The sequence below is a fragment of the Hyla sarda genome, chromosome 2 (genome assembly GCF_029499605.1).
Source record: "Hyla sarda isolate aHylSar1 chromosome 2, aHylSar1.hap1, whole genome shotgun sequence".
NCBI lineage: Eukaryota > Metazoa > Chordata > Amphibia > Anura > Hylidae > Hyla > Hyla sarda.
In genome coordinates, this window is record NC_079190.1 from 442,746,970 (window position 1) to 442,762,332 (window position 15,363).

Sequence of the window (15,363 nt, forward strand, 5' to 3'; positions counted from 1 at the left end):
CCCACGACATCCAGGGGTGGGCAGAACGGGGGTTGCCATGGCAACCCACTGTCCTGCGCTGCCATTGGTCAGAATCAGTTGTGACCAATGGTAGGGGATAGGAGGAGATCGCAGCACTGCGACCTCACTCCTAGCCCTCAGGATGATCGGGGCTGTCACTGACAGCTCCGATCATCCCTATTTTCCGGGTGATTGGGTCACCAGAGACCCGATCAGCCCGGAATAGCAGAAAATCGCATGTCTGAATTGACATGCGATTTTCTGCGATCGCCGACAGGGTCTCAGGACCCCCCTGGGTGATGTGCCGGGATGCCTGCTCAATGATTTCAGCAGGCATCCCGGTCCCCAACCAGCTAGCGGCGGGGACCGGAATTCCCATGGGCGTATGCATATGCCCCACGTCCTTAAGGACTCGGGATGCAGGGCGTATGCATATGCCCGGCGTCCTGAAGAGGTTAAAGAATACCTACCATAAACCAATCTGTCCCTAAATCCCTCCAGCATCTGTCCCTGACTAATCCTGATACTAATCCTGCCTTTTATTCTATTCAAACCCCCTCCACTTGTTTTTTCCGGGGAAAAACGCCAATTCTGCCACATGGCGTTTTTTCGGCCAAACAACACTGCGGCCAGATGTTAGCTGTAGATCAATGAGAAATCGCAAAATTCTTTTTCCACTTGGCGTTTTTCAGTTTGGCATTTTTTAAATCCTTTTGGCATTTTTTTCACTCTTTTTTGGTGTTTTTCAGCTCCTTGGCTGTTTTGCTAAATCGCAGCATGTTGAGCCTATGGCGTTTTTTCCCCTGAAATCGTGGTGTTTTTCTCCCATAGAAGTCTATGGGAGTAAAAAAATGGCAAGAAAAACATCATGTTGGCATTTTTGCAGGCGGTTTTTACTCTCTTTTCGACGTTAGCGTTCCAACAAAGTGATGGAGATACCCTTTTTAATAAAATTTCATAGGATACCACTAAAAATATAAAAAATTAAAATAATAAAAAGATACAGTAGTGATGGAAAAATTTTTATTTTACGAAATTTATCTTTTTTACAACAAAATTATTTTTCATTTTTAAACAGGGATCAATTTATGTGTGCGGGCAGGGCACTATAAATGTAGCCAACAATAATAAAAATGTAGTGTGTATGTGTTTTTCACTTATTATTCTTTATTTATTAAGTGGTACTACTACTCCCAGCATGGAACACACACTTTTCCATGATGGGAGTAGTAGTACCTGTACTAATTGAAAGATCGCCCTTGGTCTTTTGCGATCCTCCTGTATAACGTATAGATGCGGCCGCTCTTCTATGGTCCCCTGCACTGCCGTATATATACACCTATTCATATTTCCCGCAGAGAGCTGTGATTGGGCAGATGGTTCCAGACAATCACAACTCTCTGCAGGAAACATGAATATGTGTATATATACGTCAGTGCAGGGGACCATAGAAGAGCGGCCGCATCTATACATTATACAGGAGGATCACAACGGGTGTCAGGAGTGACATCTGCTGTGATCTTTCCTTAACTGCAGGAACTACAGCTCCCAACATGGAGCAGAGCGTGCTCCATGATGGGAGTAGTAGTACCTGCAGTTAAGGACAGTTCGCATAGGGTATCACTCCTAACATCCACTGTGTCCACTCCTAACATATCACTCCTATCATCCTTTCTATTGCAGAGATGTGGAGCGGCTCTGTACAGCGCTCGCATCTCTTCACTATACTCCGGCCAGTGATGTGAATAGAACATCACTCATTCATATTTCCTTCTGAGAGCTGTGATTGGCTGCAACCATCCGGCCAATCCCCACTCTGGGCGGAAAATATGAATGAGTGATGTTCTATTCACATCACTGGCCGGAGTATAGTGCAGAGATGGGAGCGCTGTATAGAGCCGCTCCGCATCGCTGCTATATTATGGACGACTGCATCGGGTGTCACGACTGACACCCTGGGCGATCTGTCTATTAGTACAATTACTACTACTCTCATCATGGAACACTCTGTTCTATGCTGGGAATAGTAGTACTACCTAAAAAATGTAAAAAAAAGATATATTAAAAATTAATTAAAAGTTCATTATAAAAAATAAAAATTTCTCCCATCCCTACTGCATCCTTTTTTTTTTTTTTTAGTACCCAACACATTTTTAAGACGCAGGAAAATGCACTGGCGTTTTTTCTGGCGTTTTTTTTTCAGTGAAAAAACGCTGGAAAAAAATCCAAGTAGAATCCTAGCCTGAGGGAGGAAGTGGGCGCAACGTCATCTGATGCCTGCCAGGGCCGGCTTCCGCCCTTCTTCCTGTATGCTGCAATCCCTCTCTGGAGCACGCATACAACTGCAGTACACGGCAGGGACGGCAACTTAGGTGTCTCATCCTCTATGTTTGGCATTGCACGTGCCATACATAGTGGGGGAGCATCGGAATACAGAGCTGCCGTGCCATGCAGGAATTTTGCAATTAGTTTCAACTAATAATATACACTGCTCAAAAAAATAAAGGGAACACTAAGATAAAACATCCTAGATCTGAATGAATTAATCGTATGAAATACTTTTGTCTTTACATAGTTGAATGTGCTGACAACAAAATCACACAAAAAATATCAATGGAAATCAAATTTTTAACCCATGGAGGTCTGGATATGGAGTCACGCTCAAAATCAAAGTGGAAAACCAAGTTTGATGTAATGTCCTTAAAACAAGTCAAAATGAGGCTCAGTAGTGTGTGCGGCCTCCACGTGCCTGTATGACCTCCTACAATGCCTGGGCATGCTCCTGATGAGGTGGTCTCCTGAGGGATGTCCTCCCAGACCAGGACTTATGATGTCCCAGATGTGCTCAATCGGATTCAGGTCTGGGGAATGGGTGGGCCAGTCCATAGCATCAATGCCTTCCTCTTGCAGGAACGTGCCACATGAGGTCTAGCATTGTCTTGCATTAGGAGGAACCCAGGGCCAACCGCACCAGCATATGGTCTGACAAGGGGTCCGAGGATCTCATCTCAGTACCTAATGGCAGTCAGGCTACCTCTGGCAAGCACATGGAGGGCTGTGCGCCCCCCCCCCCCACCAAAGAAATGCCAACACACCGCCAAACCGGTCATGCTGGAAAATGTTGCAGGCAGCAGAACGTTCTCCATGGCGTCTCCAGACTCCAGTGTGAACCTGCTTTCATCTGTGAAGAGCACAGGACGCCAATGGCGAATTTGCCAATTTTGGTGTTCTCTGGCAAATGCCAAACGTCTTGCACGGTGTTGGGCTGTAAGCACAACCCCCACCTGTGGACGTCGGACCCTCATACCACTCTCATGGAGTCTGTTTCTGACCGTTTGAGTGGACACATGCACATTTGTGGCCTGCTGGAGGTCATTTTTCAAGGCTCTGGCAGTGCTCCTCCTGCTCCTCCTTGCACAAAGAAGGTACTGCTGCTGGGTTGTTGCCCTCCTATGGCCTCCTCCATGTCTCCTGATGTACTGGCCTGTCTCCTGGTAGCACCTCCATGCTCTGGACACTACACGGAAGTGGTCTGTGGTCACCACCTGCAGAACCACTCCTTTCTTGTGGGTGTCTAGCTAATTGCCTATAATTTCCACCTGTTGTCTGTTCCATTTGCACAACAGCATGTGAAATTGATTGTCAATCAGTGTTGCTTCCTAAGTGGCCAATGTGATTTCACAGAAGTGTCATTGACTCTGAGTTACATTGTGTTGCTTAAATGACCACTATCACCAAAACTATATTTTTAGGGGAGGAGGAGGTTTGTTACAGTGTGTCACCCCAGTAGTAAGGAGATTACATGAGAAGCAGGTTTGTTATTGTGTGTCACCCCAGTAGTAAGGAGATTACATGAAGAGGAGGTTTGTTACAGTGTGTTACCCCAGTAGTAAGGAGATGACATGAGGAGAAGGTTTGTTACAGTGTGTCACCCCAGTAGTAAGGAGATTACATGAGAAGGAGGTTTGTTACAGTGTGTCATTCCAGTAGTAAGGAGATTGCATGAGGAGGAGATTTGCTACAATGTGTCACCCCAGTAGTAAGGAGATTACATGAGGAGGTTTGTTACAGTGTCATCCCTGCATGGGAAAGCTGGATAACATACATGCTGACAGCCATATTGCTTGTCATTTAGCTTTACTACATAGTAGAGGCCTGTATTGGGATTGGAATCCCGCAGGACCCAACCCAAAATGTGCGGGCGGTCAGAAGGCTGCTGTGGGCAGTGGCGGGCGGTCAAGCTCAAATCCCACACCACCATGGCAGCCTCAATATAAGTCTGACTCAGTGACTATCTCACAGTGCTCCTCCCAGTAATATCTCCTCCCCATGCGGCCATTTGGTGGTGCTCTCAGCCTGCCCTGGAGGATTGTTTACTTTGTACTCCATCTTCTCCCACCGGCCTAGTAGGTCAGGGCGGCCACCAATGTTACTCACAATTCACACACACAGTGTGCTGTGCTGCGGCCTCGGCTGGGCATGTAAGTGACTGCCTCTGTCGATGATCCTCCCAGCCAGGGCCTCTGTCTGCACTGCTATTCACATAGGGGTAAGTGCACTGCAGAGCATTGCACCCTAGCATCTTATACAGACCCTAGGGTGCAGTGCTCTGCAGTCTGCACATACCCCCATGTGTATAGCGCTGTGTGTGTATGTACATTCCTGTACAGGTGGGGGTATGTGCAGAGCATTGCATCCTAGTGTGTAGTACAGACCAGAATGCAATGCTCTGCATATACCTCCACCTGTACAGGAATGTACATACACACACACTGCTATACACATGGGGGGTATGTGCAGACTGCAAAGCATTGCACCCTAATGAATTTTATAGACCCTAGGCCTAGGGTGCAATGCTCTGCAGTCTACACATACTCCCCAGGTGTATAGCAGTGTGTGTGTACATTCCTATACAGATGGGGGTATGTGTAAAGCATTGCATCGGTCAGTGGACTAGGGCCTCTGAGTGTGCACAGTCACTGCTATTCACTTCTGTACATACACTAAAGTGCAATGCTCTGCACATACCCCCATGTATAGCAGTACATGGGGGTATGTAGAGTATGTGCAGAGCATTGCATCCTAGTATCTGTACATTCCTATTTTAGTGGATGGAATTGGACAAAAAAATCATTGGGAGCGGGCTGGAGCAGGATTGAAAACCCAGTCCCGCGCAGGGCTCTACTACATAGTGTATAAGGAGAACAGCAGGCAAAGTCCAGTAATCCTTCTTCCTCTCTGTGTAACATGTGCAGCATAAAACCAGAGAGGAAAGGGTTACAGAGCAGAGTGCAGTGATTGGCTGACAGCTCAGTGACACACAGTGAGTGAGGAAGTTCAGTCATGTACAGTGAGGGCAGGAGAGGGACACGCCCCCTGCCTGAGAGAAGATGGAAATTCTGTGTGATCTGATATAATCTGATTTTAAAAGATATACAGAAGCTAGACATATAAAAGTATATATACATGATCAGGATGAGGTACTGAGTAACATATAACTTTTTTTTTTTTTTTGGGATGATAGGTACGCTTCAAGTTAGCAGCAGGCCCCCTTTGTTTGTAATGGTGTATCTTTTTGTTAGTAGAGTCCTCTGGCAGTAAGGTGATACCCAGAAGTCATCTGTACTTTGTGGAGGAAAAGTTAATATTTTACATGTCTATTTATTTTTTCCCCATGACTGAAAATCCAGTAGTAAATATTGTAGTCACAAGAAACACCTGTCAATAAACTTTACCCTGGCGCACAGAAGCTCTTGTAAATTCTCGCAGGCAGTTGTCTAATGTCTGATAAAATCTCAGAAAATGGCAGCAGGTCTATTCCCTATTTAAGTGGACCTGTCAGCAGGAAAACGGGTGTACAAAAACACACATCTAATTAGGGTTAGTACAGCTTTTTTGGCAGTGGGTTTCCTGCTGAGGGAGATCTGCTGCGAGTTTCACTACCATTCATTTCAGTGGGTCCATTGGCAATCTGCAAATCTGCAAAGAAAACTGGCAGAGGATTTACCTCTGCGGGAAACTCTTTGCAAGTTTAACATGTGAACAAACCCTTTATCTCCATTCCAGGCACACCTTTTTTTTTTTATCTCCACTGCCAAGGTGTAAGGATTTTAGTTTTTATACAAATTAGGCTCAAAACTCCAGTGGGCATTCCCCAGCATGGCAACAGCCATGTCCTCTTCATATAGTGGCTATTAGTCAAACAGGTTAGGTGAATGCAAGTAGGCTAGTCGCCACTTACTGTATATACTTAAGTAGAAGCCGTGTTTTTCAGCACGATTTTTCGTGCTGATAACGCCCCCCTCGGCTTATACTCGAGTGAACTCTCCGCCTGTCAATCCCTTCTCAGTGGTCTTCAACCTGCGGACCTCCAGATGTTGCAAAACTACTACTCCCAGCATGCCTGGACAGCCATCGGCTGTCCGGACATGCTGGGAGTTGTAGTTTTGAAACATCTGGAGGTCTGCAGGTTGAAGACCACTGCGGCCTTCGTCATCATCCAGACCCCCCTTTAGTTTTCCACTCAACTCCCCTCGGTGGGAAGAAAGGGTGAGATGGTCCGGGCCATCTATGCTGCAGGGACCGTCCGGTGGGGAAGGTTAGTCGTTCTGGGCTGTCCATCTTTACTGGGAGCCCTCTTCTCTGCTCCGGGCCGGCCCTGGACTATTCTGGATGATGACGAAGGCCGCAGTGGTCTTCAACCTGCGGACCTCCAGATATTTCAAAACTACAACTCCCAGCATGCCTGGACAGCCATGGCTGTCCGGGCATGCTGGGAGTTGTAGTTTTGAAACATCTGGAGGTCCGCAGGTTGAAGACCACTGATAAAGGGATTGACAGGCGGTAATGATGAAGGGGGAGGGGGGGTGATGACGAGGGGGATGATGACATAGGTGTTAATGACAGGGGTCTGGATGATGACTGGGGGGGATGATGACATGGGGGGATGATGCATTTCCCACCCTAGGCTTATAGTCGAGTCAATAACTTTTCCTTGGTTTTTGGGGTGAAATTAGGGGCCTCGGCTTATACTCGAGTATATACGGTATATTAAGGAGATGGGCTGGACTTACCTGGGCTCTTGCCATACTGAGGAATGCCCCCTGGGACTTTGGGCCTCATTTGTATAATAACAAAAAAGCTTTTATCTTGGCACTAGAAAACACTATGAAGATAAGAAGGTATGCCCAGAATCGTGATGAGGAGGCTTACTTTGTATAGCTTCTAGTCAGTTAGGGAAGGTGACGTAGCATTTTCCTGTGTTTGGTGTTTTTTTCTTGCGTTTTTTTCTGGCGTTTTTTGGCTTTGAGTGGAAATGGCATTTTTGGCCCCTTTGACGTTTTTTTTCTAAATTTGTTGGGTACTGAAAAAAAAAAGATGCAGTAGTGATGGAAAAAAATGTATTTAGCTAAATTTTTATTTTTTATAATGAAACTTTGATACATTTTTAAATAGGGATCAATTAATGTGGGCGGGCAGAGCGCTATAAATGTAGCCAACAATAATAAAAATGTAGTGTGTGTGTGTGTTTTTCACTTTTTTTTTTCTGTATTTAAAAAAAATATTTTTTAGGTAGTAGTACTACTCCCAGCATAGAACACACTGTTCCATGATGAGAGTAGTAGTTCCTGTATTAATAGTACTAATAGACAGATCGCCTCGGGTGTCACTCCTGACACTAGATGCGATCGTTCATAATATAGCAGAGATGCGGAGCGGATCTATACAGCACTCGCATCTCTGCTCTGTACTCCGGCCGGCCAGGGATGTGAATAGAAATTCATATTTTCCGCCAAGAGTAGGGATTGGCCGGATGGTTGCAGCCAATCCCCGCTCTCAGCAGGAAATAGGAATGAGTGAGTGGCCGGCCGGAGTATAGTGCAGAGATGCGAGCGCAGGAGAAAGCCACTCCGCATCTCAGGGATGAAGGACGATCGCAGTGGGTGTCAGGAGTGACACCCACTGTGATCTGTCCTTAACTGCAGGTACTACTGCTCCCAACATGGAGCACACTCTGCTCCATGCTGGGAACTGTAGTACCTGCATTAATAGACAGATTGCAGTGAGTGTCAATTCTGACACCTGTTGCGATCTGTCTATTAAGTGTACTCCATGTTGGGAGTAGTAGTACCTCCAGTTAAGGACAGATCACAGCAGATGTCACTCCTGACACCTGCTGTGATCCTCCTGTATAATGTATAGATGTGGGCGGTTGCTCTTCTATGGTACCCCGCACTGCCGTATATATACACACATTCATATTTCCCACAGAGAGTTGCGATTGGCCTGAACCATCTGGCCAATCACAACACTCTGTGGGAAACATGAATAGGTGTATATATATGGCAGTGCAGGGGACCATAGAAGAGCGGCCAGCCGCATCTATACATTATACAGGAGGATTGCAACGGGTGTCAGAAGTGACACCCGAGGCGATCTGTCAATTAGTACAGGTACCACTGCTCTCATCATGGAACAGTGTGTTCCATGCTGGGAGTAGTAGTACTATCTAAAAAATGTAAAAAAAAATAAGAAAAAAAGTGAAAAACACACACACTACATTTTATTATTGCCGGCTAAATTTCTAGTGTCCTGCCCGCACACATAAATTGATCACTGTTTAAAAATGTATAAAAATTTCGTTATAAAAAAGAAAATTTTTGTTAAATACAATTTTTTTCCATCACTACTGTATCTTTTTTATTTTTTTTAATGGTACCCTACGAAATTTTATTAAAAAAGGTATCTCCATCACTTTTTTTGGATCGATAAAGTCCAAAAAAGAATAAAAAATGCCTGAAAAAGTGCCAAAGTTAAAACCCACATGTCGTTTTTCTTGGCATTTTTTTTTACCCCCATAGACTTCTATGGGAGAAAAACACCATCATTTCAGGGGGAAAAACGCCATAGGCTCAACATGCTGCGACTTTGCAAAGGAGCTGAAACAGGCCAAAAAAGAGTGAAAAAATGCCAAAAGGATAAAAAAAAAAAACGCCAAACTGGAAAACGCAAAGAGGAAAAAGAATTTAGCGATTTCTCATTGATTTACAGCTAACATATGGCCGCAGCGTTTTTTTCTTCAATAAAAAAAAACCTCCATGGGGGACGTTTTGGCGGTTTATTTTTTTTAAGAAAGACGCACACAAAAAACCAAGTGGAAACTTATCCTAAGCGTAACACAATTGTTTTATACCAGAGCAACATAGAAGTGAGTGAACAGGTAAATCTTGTTCGATTGGTGTATAAAAGGTGCCAAAGGTTGTGTGCTCGAGAGGGGGTTGTATGAAGTTACTTTAGCGTTCATTGAGTTGAATGGGGTTGAGCTAAACATACTACTAAACGTACTAGACATAAAATGTAAAAGCAAACCCTTTTAACTAATATCCTGGTCTTCTCTAACATGGTCACCTCAGGAATAGTTTTATCGTTTAAAAAAAATAAATCGATTTTAAAAGGGGTACTCCGCTGCTAGATATCTTATCCCCTATCCAAAAGATAAGGGATAAGATGTCTGATCACGGGGGTCATGATGTCACGGCCACACCCCTCATGGAGGGGGCGTGTGTGTCATCACGCCCTCTCCCATATACATTACTGGAGGGGGCGTCACGAGGGGGCCCCGCTGTGACGTCATGGCCGCCCGTCCCCTCCAAGCGTTCTGAACAAAATGTTCAGAACACTGGGAGACAGATGTACCCTTTCAAGATTGATATATAAGAGATAGGGAAGGCTCACTTATTCGCTGTACACTGCTAACTGAGCAAACCAACTGACACCTGTACCCACGGTGTCCAAAAAGAGCAAGTACAAATAAGGTAAATGGCGCCTAAAGTTATATGGACTACTGATAAGCAGGGCTGCCATTAGACATTTTGGGGCCCCTTACACAGCTTGTAGTCTGGGCCCTCCCCTCTCCTCCCTGCAGCACATGCTGGATTTTATCTTTGTATCGGGCTTAGAAACATAAAATAATATCGCCACTCCATATTAGTTCTAGAGTGACTAAATAATACCACCATACTGTAAGGAAATAAAAGCCACTATACACAGACAAGTATCACTAACATCACCACAATACAGTAATTCTGCCACACCATTACCACTGCCATTACCACTGACTAACACTGCTATATTGTTATTGAATAAAAAACACTATACAAAAGGTCAAAAACCCCTATATAGGAGTAGATTTGAGCTGTACACAGGTGCTGCAGACCATATAAGTCATTATAGTTATATACTCACAGGGTCCCGTCTTCTCATGATCGGAGTCGTTCAGTTTTCTCTTTCTTCTCCATCTGTCCTGGGTCAGATGATTTCTCCCGATCACAACTCGTCTTCACCAATCTGCCAGAGAAACATTGTAGGATTCTCGTCACAGCCAAGTCCTCAACTCCCTACAAACCCCCTATATGTATTACACTGCCTCATATAGTATTATACCCCTCTGTGCAGCTGTATAGTATTAGGCCCCAACATTGTCCCTATAAATTAGTAGGCCTAAATATTGCCGCAATAGGTTTTTATGCCCCTCACATTACCCCATAGTATATTATACCCCTCACACTATCCCATAGTATATTATGCCCCTCACATTACCCCATAGTATATTATACCCCTCACATTATCCCATAGTTTATTATGCCCCTCACATTATCCCATAGTATATTATGCCCCTCACATTATCCCATAGTATATTATGCCCCTCACATTATCCCATAGTATATTATGCCCCTCACATTACCCCATAGTATATTATGCCCCTCACATGATCCCATAGTATATTATACCCCTCACATTATCCCATAGTATATTATACCCCTCACATTACCCCATAGTATATTATACCCCTCACATTACCCCATAGTATATTATACCCCTCACATTATCCCATAGTATATTATGCCCCTCACATTATCCCATAGTATATTATGCCCCTCGCATTGCCCTCCATTGTATATTACCCCCTCATTTTGCCCTCATTGTATATTATCCCCTCATATTGCTCCCTTTCTATATTATCCCCCTCATATTGCTCCCTTTCTATATTACCCCCTCATATTGCTCCCCTTTCTATATTATCCCCCTCATATTGCTCTCTTTCTATATTACCCCCTCATATTGCTCTCTTTCTATATTACCCCCTCATATTACTCCCTTTCTATATTACCCCCTCATATTGCTCCCTTTCTATATTATCCCCCTCATATTACTCTCTTTCTATATTACCCCCTCATATTGCTCCCTTTCTATATTACCCCCTCATATTACTCCCTTTCTATATTACCCCCTCATATTGCTCTCTTTCTATATTACCCCCTCATATTGCTCTCTTTCTATATTACCCCCTCATATTGCTCCCTTTCTATATTATCCCCCTCATATTGCTCTCTTTCTATATTACCCCCTCATATTGCTCCCTTTCTATATTATCCCCCTCATATTGCTCTCTTTCTATATTACCCCCTCATATTGCTCCCTTTCTATATTATCCCCCTCATATTGCTCTCTTTCTATATTATCCCCCTCATATTGCTCTCTTTCTATATTATCCCCCTCATATTGCTCTCTTTCTATATTACCCCCTCATATTGCTCCCTTTCTATATTATCCCCTCATATTGCTCTCTTTCTATATTATCCCCTCATATTGCTCTCTTTCTATATTATCCCCCTCATATTGCTCTCTTTCTATATTATCCCCCTCATATTGCTCTCTTTCTATATTATCCCCTCATATTGCTCTCTTTCTATATTACCCCCTCATATTGCTCCCTTTCTATATTACCCCCTCATATTACTCCCTTTCTATATTATCCCCCTCATATTGCTCTCTTTCTATATTACCCCCTCATATTGCTCCCTTTCTATATTATCCCCCTCATATTGCTCTCTTTCTATATTATCCCCTCATATTGCTCTCTTTCTATATTATCCCCCTCATATTGCTCTCTTTCTATATTACCCCCTCATATTGCTCCCTTTCTATATTATCTCCCTCATATCGCTCTCTTTCTATATTACCCCCTCATATTGCTCTCTTTATATATTACCCCCTCATTATGCTCCCCTTTCTATATTATCCCCCTCATATCGCTCCCCTTTCTATATTATCCCCCTCATATTGCCCCCACTGTATATTATCCCCTCATATCATGGTGAAAAAAAATCACTCACCTCTCCTTCGTTCCCCTGCAGCTGCTGTCGCTCCTCTTCTCTCTGCTTCCTGTGCGGATAGCCTCTTGCTAAGTCACTGCCACACAGGAAGCCTGAGCTATAGTGACAGGATGAAGCTGCTGGCTCCTTCCTGTCACTCCAGCTGCCGGCTGTGTGTGTCTTAAAGGCGCACACAGTGCTGCCGGCCAGGAGCAGTGATGAAAGAAGCGCCGTGTGAACTGCGCTTTTTCTTTTTTTCTTTTTAAAGCGGCGAGCGGGCAATAGAGTGGGGGGGGGGGTTGGTGATGGACCAGCTGCACCCCATATAGAGAGATGCAGCTTATGCCTGGCACCAGGGGCGGACACAGACAGCAGAAGGTCCTTGTGCAAAGAATGTGCCTGGGCCCTCACTCCCCCCCTCCAAAAAAAAAAAATACTATGCCATAAAATTGCACTGCAAATAACTCACATTAATCTGCATTAGATAGGCAGCAGTTACCCCACATTAGGTAGCATAGTTTCCCCACATTAGGTAGCATAGCATAGTTTCCCCACATTAGGTAGCGTAGCACATTTTCCCCACATTACAGTGGGGATCAAAAGTTGGTATTAATGTGCATAAAGAAGCCAAGGAAAGATGGAAAAATCTCCAAAAGGCATCAAATTACAGATTAGACATTCTTATAAAGTTAGATTTTATTTCCATCATTTACACTTTCAAAATAACAGAAAACAAAAAAATGGCCTCTGCAAAAGTTTAGGCACCCTGCAGAATTTAAAGCATGCACTGCCCCCTTTGCAAAGCTGAGACCTGCAAGTGTCATGGATTGTTCTCAATCATCATCTGGGAAGACCAGGTGATGTCAATCTCAAAGGTTTTAAATGCCCAGACCTTGCCCCAACAATCAGCACCATGGGTTCTTCTAAGCAGTTGTCTAGAAATCTGAAACTGAAAATAGTAGATGCTCACAAAGCTGGAGAAGGCTATAAGAAGATAGCAAAACATTTTCAGATATCAATATCCTCTGTTTGGAATGTAATTAAGAAATGGCAGTCATCAGGAACAGTGGAAGTTAAAGCAAGATCTGGAAGACCAAGAAAAATATCAGACAGAACAGCTCGCAGGATTGTGAGAAAAACTATTCAAAACCCATGTTTGACTGCACAATCCCTCCAGAAAGATCTGGCGGACACTGGAGTTGTGGTACACTATTCCACTATAAAGAGATACTTGTACAAATATGGTCTTCATGGAAGAGTCATCAGAGGAAAACCTCTTCTACGTCCTCACCACAAAAATCAGCGTTTGAACTTTGCAAATGAACATATAGACAAGCCTGATGCATTTTGGAAACAAGTTCTGTGGACTGATGAGGTTAAAATTGAACTTTTTGGCTGGAATGAGCAAAGGTACGTTTGGAGAAGAAGGGGAACAGAATTTAATGAAAAGAACCTCTGTCCAACTGTTAAGCATGGGGTTGATCAATCATGCTTTCGGGTTTTATTGCAGCCAGTGGCACAGGGAACATCTCATGAGTAGAAGGAAAAATTGATTCGATAAAATTTCAGCAAATTTTGGATGCTAACTTTATGCCATCTGTGAAAAAGCTGAAGTTAAAGAGAGGATGGCTTCTACAAATGGATAATGATCCTAAATACACCTCGAAATCCACGGGGGATTACATCAAAAGGCGTAAACTGAAGGTTTTGCCATGGCCTTCATAATCTCCTGACCTCAACATAATTGAAAATCTATGGATAGACCTTAAAAGAGCAGTGCGTGACAGACATCCCAGAAATCTCAAAGAACTGGAAGACTTTTGTAAAGAAGAATGGGCAAAGATACCTCAAACAAGAATTGAAAGACTTTTGGCTGGCTACAAAAAGCGTTTACAAGCTGTAATACTTGCCAAAGGGGACAGTACAAGATATTAACTCTGCAGGGTGCTCAAACTTTTGCAGACGCCATTTTTTTGGTTTTTTGTTATTTTGAAAGTGCAAATGATGGAAATAAAATCAAACTTTTGTTGACATATTATAAGAATGTCTAATCTGTAATTTGATGCCTTTTGGAGATTTTGTCATCTTTCCTTGGCTTCTTTATGCACATTAATACACATTTTTACTTGGGGTGCCAAAACTTTTGATCCCCACTGTAGGTATCATAGCATAGTTTCCCCACATTAGGTAAGATAGCATAGTTTCCCCACATTCGGTACCACAGATTCCCCACATTAGGTAGCATAGTTTCCCCACATTAGATAGCATAGTTTCCCCACATTAGGTAGCTTAGAATAGAGTCCCCACATTTGGAAGCACCCCCCAACGCGCGCACACACACACTGACGCACACACATGCACGCATACACACACTCACTCTCTCACACGGCCTGCGCTACATACATCTGCCTGCAATTACGTCGGCATCCCGGCACTTGCGATGACGTCCCTCACTGAGCGCACCTCCGCCAGCAAGTCCTCACAGGCAGATGTAAGTACCAGTTTAGTGACGGGGCAAGACTGGTTACCCCGTTATATGTGCCCCGGGTCCCCCGGTAGGGCCAACCTAGCGTTTGAGGGGCCCGCCGCCTTTTCAAAGGATTTTGACTGATTGACTGACTGTATGTAGTCAGTCAATCAGTCAGCGAGCAGTGTATAGTGGCGGGCCCCCAGCAGTCATTGAGTGACAGACACGCTTAAAAAAAAGAAAAGAAAAAAAAAAGGACAGGGCCTCTAAAGCTCCGGGTCCCTTACAGGTGTATGGGTTGTACCCTTCTGATGGCAGCCCTGCTGATAAGTATACTATCAAAATGTATTATATATTAGTTAAGACCATATAATATTAGACATAAACTACACCACAATCAAAAGTATTAAAATTATGTAAATTAAAACACAATCAAAAGTCTTGTGTTTTAAGATTGAAACCTAGATTATGAATTTATTTGCCGAAAATACAATAGGGGTTTATTTGTCATTATATGCTGGGTCAGCCCCAAGCATCTTGTATGAATGTGTATTGCAGATGATTCCTAGAAAATGTCACAAGATAAAAATACTTTTGACTAATTTTGTGACTTCCCTGCTTGGGATCCTTGATGTAGTCTAAATCCTCCACCGTATCCTGATATTTTCTATGTGTAGTACTAATCGTTTGTATGTTTACATGCTTTTGTTTGCCTTTTTCTAACAATCACATAGAACAATT

General features: G+C 43.7%; 1 protein-coding gene across 2 annotated transcripts in view; it reads left to right on the forward strand.

Annotated features, from left to right (window-relative positions):
- Positions 1-15,363, forward strand: part of LNP1 (leukemia NUP98 fusion partner 1) — a 77,870-nt gene that overhangs the window by 51,451 nt on the left and 11,056 nt on the right. Inside the window, exon 1 of one of the 2 annotated variants that reach the window (XR_008889066.1) lies at positions 14,858-14,967. The exons of the other annotated variant lie outside the window; for it this stretch is intronic. The gene's annotated coding sequence lies outside the window, so the exon portion shown is untranslated. Of the gene's footprint in view, positions 1-14,857; positions 14,968-15,363 lie in introns of those variants that run through there. 2 annotated transcript variants of the gene reach the window in all.